The sequence below is a fragment of the Chenopodium album genome, chromosome 24 (assembly GCF_948465745.1).
Source record: "Chenopodium album chromosome 24, dcCheAlbu1.1, whole genome shotgun sequence".
Taxonomy (NCBI): Eukaryota; Viridiplantae; Streptophyta; class Magnoliopsida; order Caryophyllales; family Amaranthaceae; genus Chenopodium; species Chenopodium album.
The window spans coordinates 36,291,919-36,299,226 of NC_137857.1; the positions used below are offsets into that span (position 1 = coordinate 36,291,919).

A 7,308-nucleotide genomic window follows, 5' to 3' on the forward strand; every position below is an offset into this window, starting at 1 on the left:
TAATATTAGTAATAATAATAATATTAATATTAATGAAATCTGCTCTGCTCTGCTCGGCTCTACTTTGCTCTGCTTCAATCTGCTCTGCTCTGCTGAAATCTGCTCTGCTCTGCTGAAATCTGCTCTGCTCTGCTTTGCTCTGCCCAGAAGCTCAAAAGAACAGGGCCTAATTGAGTGCTTTTGTTTTTCACAAGAGCTAAGGGTGGAGGTTCAAACCTTGACCATGAACTTATTATTGTTCTTGTTAAAATTAGACAGGAAGAAATAATTTTTTTTTCCATGTACTTATTAACAAACACCTCTAATTTAATTTTTAATTAGTAAATGTTTATAAAATACACAATGAGATAAATTAAATAAAATTGTTAAATTATGGGGAAAATAATTCTGTATTTTTTCAGTATATTTTCCCATTCATAATATTCGGCCACATTACAATATATAAAGACAATACGAACATCTAACCCTAATATTTCCAAATATCTTAACTTCCTAAATCTATTCACAATATCTCAAGTATATCTTTTCACAACTCATATGATTTTGTTCTCATAATAATATCATATTACAATATATGTTTCTATCTCAATAAAATTCCAATAAATAAACTACCCCGTTAATTTTAAGTTGCAACTAAGGAATATATTATGTTTTACAAATAATATCCCAACCCTTTGTTGCAATTAAAGTTAACCAAAGTATTATCACAAGTACAAATTATTAGTATAAAATACAATTAAATTTAATCACACCAATACATCATATCGGATTATACCTTCATAAATCCAAATCATATCATCTTAATTTGTCTCCATTAGCTTAAACTATTTTGTAATTGCAAGGCACCTGTACCCGTTCCAATGAAAACTAAGATCATCGTGTATAATACTCTAATTGGACAAAATTAAAGTAGGGATACAACATTCAAGAAGTACAAGTAGCAAGTTTCTAGAAGAAATTGAAGTTACGTGGAATCCACAAAGCTAAAAGTGGTAGCTTAAAAACAAAAAATTATCCTATTTTATCCTATTTTTGTGGATTTGTGGATGCTCTACTTCCTGCATGTTCACATCATAGGTGACTGCACCACAATACGAGTACGTATTTAGTTAGTAGTTAACACTGTTTCATTAAGACCTTTAGCTTGGACTCTTGGAGCCATTATTTTTGTGCTTTTGCGTATAAGACTTGTGTGTTGTGTCCCAATTTCCATATTCATACGTAGTACGTACCTCTTTTGGTGCTAAACCGTTAGTGTATTACTCCGTAGTAGTTAGCCCACTTTTTGTTTACGTACATGCTTGTATGATGCTCATTATACGTACATATATAGATATACAAATACAATATTGCTATATGTATTTTATTTTCACATACTATCCAACATAGCATGTTCTTTTTTTTCTTTATAATTAAAAGTACTGAATATACTTAATTTATTCCAAAATTATTGCAATACTTTTCAAAATTATACTAAGGGCCGGGGCTACTCCTTTTTACTGTCATAATATGATTTTAGGATAGAACGTATATAGACTTGTGAAAGTGAAATCTCTCTATGCTGATGGTGCAACCTAGGCTCATAAACTTAAACACAATTGTGATGAATATATAAGGGGTTTAATACATTTCTCAACAGGGGGGGGGGGGGGTTAATTATACAATTGTGATGAATGCAGTAAATCTTAAATTATGTAAAATTAAGTAAGTACGAGTACAATTTTTTCCCCAATAACTGAATAACTCATACTATATGACTATATGTGTTATATTGTTTTGGTTGCACGTATGTTTTCTTTAAGTTTATTAAGATATTCTCCATTTGTTGTATTTTCAGTTTAATTAATTTGAAAGTTCTTTTGATTGTGGTAGCTAGTAACACCTAATACAAAAAGACCTTAATGATATCTATAACTAATTATCATCATGAGTTAAATAATAACTAGAGTACAAGAGACTTTATATTATATCTATAGTTGGTATTTGAATTTCACATGTAATTTGTGGAATTTCAGTCTCTAAGTTTGAAATGGAAGTGATCGAGGAGGGTGAAATCAAATGGATAGAAAATATCAATATTTGACATTCCAAAAGTGCTCGTCGTAAAATGCCTCCTCATATCATCCAATATGTCCTCAAATCAAATAAATAAAAGGGTAAAAAAATAACTTTAATATAAAAATTAAAAACTATATATTACTCCATATTTCTTGTGTACGTTCTTTTAAGTTCTAATTACAAATCATCAAATTTCTTTTAATAAACTTGTATATAATGTAAAACTAATGGATAAAAGAAATATAAATCGATGGATAGATTCTTTTATGTGAAGGTGATATAATTAATAACATGCACTACATTACAAGCATGTTAAAAACATACATACATGACCCATCTATCTCTTTGCGAGTATATGAATTAATTTGTTTTGGTTTTTTTTTCTTTTTTCTTTTTCTTTTGTTTTATTTTTAAAATATAAGGAAAAGCTAGAAATATAAATATTCTCAACACCAACTAACTAAAATCTAAAACTCATCATTCAATGAAACAATGAAGAAAATATATCTGTTTACAAAATGTACCGTAAAAACAAACAAATAACATGAAGCAAAACTGACATGATCTCCTAAACTAGCTACTACAAACACAAAACATTATTATTATTATAAAACATTATTATCAAAGATATCAAAAGAAACATCAAAATTCATCAAATTCTCACAATAACTATCAATCTCATCTTCACTGCTAGTAGTAGTAGTACTGCTGCTGTTGGGCTGATACGCCGAGTTAGAAGTACTCAAAGGCGGTGTTGTCTGCTGGCTCGAGCTAGGCGTAGATAACAACGAAGGCATCTTCAAACCCTCGTCATTGTTGCTCATGTTATTATTATTACCCGAGTTTAAGCCCAAGGTTTCTAGTAATGAGTCCATTAATGCTTGATAATTACCACTGTCTTGAATATTTACTGCAGCTTCTGAACTGAAGCCTGCAGAATTACTGTTTTGTTGCCACTGATTATTTACCAGAGGACTAGTTTGTGCTGCGGCTGCATAGAGCTGCTCATTCGAGTTCGAATAATTTGGTTGATATTGCTGCTGCTGCTGCTGATGATGATGATTGTTTAAGTTTGTCTTCATTGGGTTGGTTTCGTCGAAAACTGTAGTGTTTGATGGTATAGTGTTTTGAATTGGGGCAGTGTTGTTTATGAATTGGTTTGGGGGTAATATTTGATCAGAAGGGTTGGAAAATTGATGTGGTTGAAGATTTTGAAGGAGAATGTTTTGGTTTATGTTTTGTGGTTGGTTTTGGTTGTTTGAGAGAAGAGAAGCAAGGCTCAATAGATTGTTCGGGTTGACGAGGCTTTGCAAACCAAGTAGTTTCAACAAGTTAAGTTGATCAGAGGAGTTGTGAAGGATAGAGGGGTGGTTGCCAAAGAGGGCAGGAAGGTCTAAGTAGTCTAACCGACGTGTGTGGGTCACGGGATCAATGCCCATCCTAAGCATCCTCTTCCTGATGTGGGTGTTCCAATAATTCTTTATCTCATTATCTGTCCTTCCTGGCAATTTAGCGGCAATTGCTGACCACCTATACAAATAGAGAGAGACAAAGTAAGAAACAATAATACCACGTTTAAAATCTGTCTATTTGTTTCTTGGATGTTCTTAAAAAACAACACCTCACTTTAAAAAACTTACTTGTTGCCTAATACACTGTGGAGCTGAATAATGGCTTCCTCTTCTTCAAATGAAAATCTTCCTCTCTTGATATCTGGTCGAAGGTAGTTGGTCCATCGAAGTCGACAACTCTTTCCACATCTCTCAAGACCTGTATTACAAAGAAAATTCGAATTATTAAAAAAAACTCAATTCATTATTCAAACAATAACTACTATGTTCACCTATTCCACAAATGTCCATTTTTTTAAATTCTAATGTTTCTTAGAAAAAACTCGACATAAAAATGAACACGTATCAAATATTGAAACAATGGCAAAATCATACATTTTCACCATTAAAATGTAAAATAGGATACAATGAACACGAAACATACCAGCTTTCTTAGGAAGGATTCTCCAATTCCCCGGACCATTCTTCTGAATATAATCAATAAGCTTTTGATCTTCTTCAGGCAACCATGGACCTTTCTTAAGTCCATCTCTATCACAACACGGTGCTCTTCCCATATCTTTCGATTTTCGACCGCCTTCTTACTACTTACGTACTCCTGTAAAAACAGATAAACCCTAGATAATAATTTCAATTTTCTCAAGTGTAATAATATTGTTTAGTTCTTGTCTTTTGAATATTTATCTTAAAGCTTAAAGTTATGACTGCAGGTTATACATGCATAAGGTGGTATATATATACGTGTAAAATTAGTGGTGAGAATGCTTAAAATAAAAAAAAGTCAACAAGATTTGTTGCCGTCCTTGGTTAGTCATAATATACAAGCGACGTGTCCCATCTATTTGGGGAAATTGGGGCCTTATAATTATTTTTTCATAGCAAAAATATTATTTTAATTTTATATTATGATGTCACATAGTTTCCAAAATGAGTATTTACGTACATCATATATTTAACTTTTTTATAATTCTTTTTGTCCTATAATTATTTGGGGGCCACGTAACCCCATGATGTACCTAAATCTATGAAATTATACGGTTTTTGTTAAGTTCAAAGTGTAGCATTATACTGAAAACGAGTATATATCTACTATATGCAGCTTTCTAATAATAAGGTCAAAGTTGACTATGGAAAATATGTATATGAAGTAATTAGTCTTCCTCACTAATACATACCTAGTTCAAAATATGAAGAAAGTTAAAATTTCTTATAGGGTGGGAATGAATGTTTATTAAATATTGATCAAGATGCGAAACCCTTATTTGTTCATTATTTTGCATAAAAAAAACACATTTTTTTTTTGGTTAAATAAATCTAGTTTGAATATAGTTTCGTATAAGTTCTTCATAAAAAAGAGTGATAAAAAAATTGAACGAGCGCAATAAATCAATTCCAAAATTGTGGGTTAATGGACAAATTTTCGAGATTAATATTACAAGATCTCACATGCAATGATTATATGTTTTTTTTTTCTTATTAAAAAACCGATAAAAAGTTGTATTAATTAGCTAATCATAAAAATTTAGATCACAATAAGTGAAATACAAAGTAAATAGATAAATATCACCATATTTCAAATGAAAAGAGATAATACATGATTTTATTTTACTCTCAATACGAACATAAGCAATTGGGATGGAATCATGGTGGGACGTTAGACAACTTTAAATTAACTTCCTCGTCAACACATTTACATTGTACATCTTAGTTTCAAATGCTTAATGGTAAATTTACCTAATCATATTGTAGTATATAGAAATTTTTGTACAAAATTAAAGACACGTTAAAGTCCACATCTAACCCATTATCCTACTATATGATAACTCTACGTTAGCTTGTAATTAATGCTAATTCAATTAGTAACTACAGCGTATGTAGTAATGATTCTAATATATTTGTACCAAAACATTTTAAGTCGTACAAAATGAATTACGTATTCACTTTGTCACATAATTAATTGTATGTCGCTTATTTAATTATGACACGGTTTTACCCATTAAAGTCCATGGTCTAACCCATTATCCAACTAATAATTAAGATTTCCCTACGCTAGCTTGTAATAAATGCTAATTTATTTAGGTTCTACAGAGCCGTAAATTTCTAATGTAAATATTGTACCAAAATATCGTAAGTACAAATTAAATTACGTAATCATTCCGTCACATGATCATGTGTCACTTTTTTATGACGACATAGTTTTTAGTGATATTGTAATATTGGTAAAATAAGATAAGTATAATGAAAAATACTCTGTATTAAGGTGCAATATACTCAATTACTCAATTACTTTATATAGTTTCCTAAAAAAAAAAAAATAATTAAAAAATAAATTTTTTTTGTAGAAGGGAGCTATAAATTATGTAAATTGACATATATACACCCAAGAGAAATGCCATTATTAGTAAACAAAAAAGGCAAATTCTCAATTATCTTATCAATATAAACCAATTATGATCATAAAAGTAGTTTTTTGTCCAAGTCATATAGAACAGCCAATTGAAAGGCTAAAAAGTCTTAATGCGAACAACTATACAAAATCAAAAGAATGAGGAAAGGATTAAGCAAGAAAAAATACCATCTCAACCGACTTTTATCAATAATTTGGCATAAAAATTGCTTAAAACAGTACCAAAAATCAAAAGGCGCCTCATTGGATTTTGACTTTTCAAGTAATTCTCAAAGCAGACAAAAAAGTTTTGACTTTTTTCTTTTGTTAATCCTGAAAGTAACACCTTTTCTCTTATTTTCATCCCCACAAAATTCAAAGTGTACCAAAAAGCTCCAAAGTCTAAAAAGCTCATGTTTACACACACATGTCAGCTCACACAGCAAGGCATGAGCAATTGAGCATACAATTATTTTCACTTCAAATATTACTAGTATAATTTGTATTATTATATTAGTATAGTTCAAATTATACATGTATATATTCTTATTATTATGAACCTCAAACAAAAATACATTTTGTCCATTCTATTTTAATTTATTCACAATATATTCCTTCTTAGGATATTGTAAAATAACTGCAACATTATTCTAGTTGGTCAGTGTTTTCATCTAATTAATTATTTTCGCATTCTCCTCACTCCTTGTAAATTATACACACCCCTGTGACGAACAATTCCTTAAAAAAAATAAAAATAATAAATAAAAAATACTTGGTAAGGATTTTTATATCCTATATACTACTTTCAAATGTTTAGCATACAATTATTAGACTAAAAGAATTCATAAGGGTTGAGATAGGATCAGAGTTCTTAAATTTTTTGAAAGAAAAGATAGCAACTTTTTTATTTAACATGCATGAATTGAATCAATTTTATTGGTACAATAATTTTATACTTCAAAATGACAAGGATATGTAGCATTTATTAGCAAAATTTGTTTTTTTTTTTTATAATTTATATTTAGTAGAACTAAGTTTTTACGTAAAAATACAAAGTAATTATTATTTCCACGCATGTAATTAACAATTAATCTTTACTGATTACTCCTTCCATTACCATTTAATGTTTACATTTGAAATCTTTTTGTGAAAGAAAAATAATCTAATCATGATCATGCAAGTGTAAAATTAAAAAGTGACGGAGGGAGTGTAATTTACAATAAGTTTTTAATTTTATTTATTGAATTTGCATTGGTTTCGAATTTTAAGGGCCTGTTCACATTTACTGAACTG

General features: G+C 29.8%; 1 pseudogene; it reads right to left on the reverse strand.

Moving 5' to 3' along the window:
- Positions 1 to 2,663: 2,663 nt before the first annotated feature.
- On the reverse strand, positions 2,664 to 4,186 carry LOC145611009 (transcription factor MYB53 pseudogene; annotated as a pseudogene).
- Between the last annotated feature and the right edge of the window lie 3,122 nt (positions 4,187 to 7,308).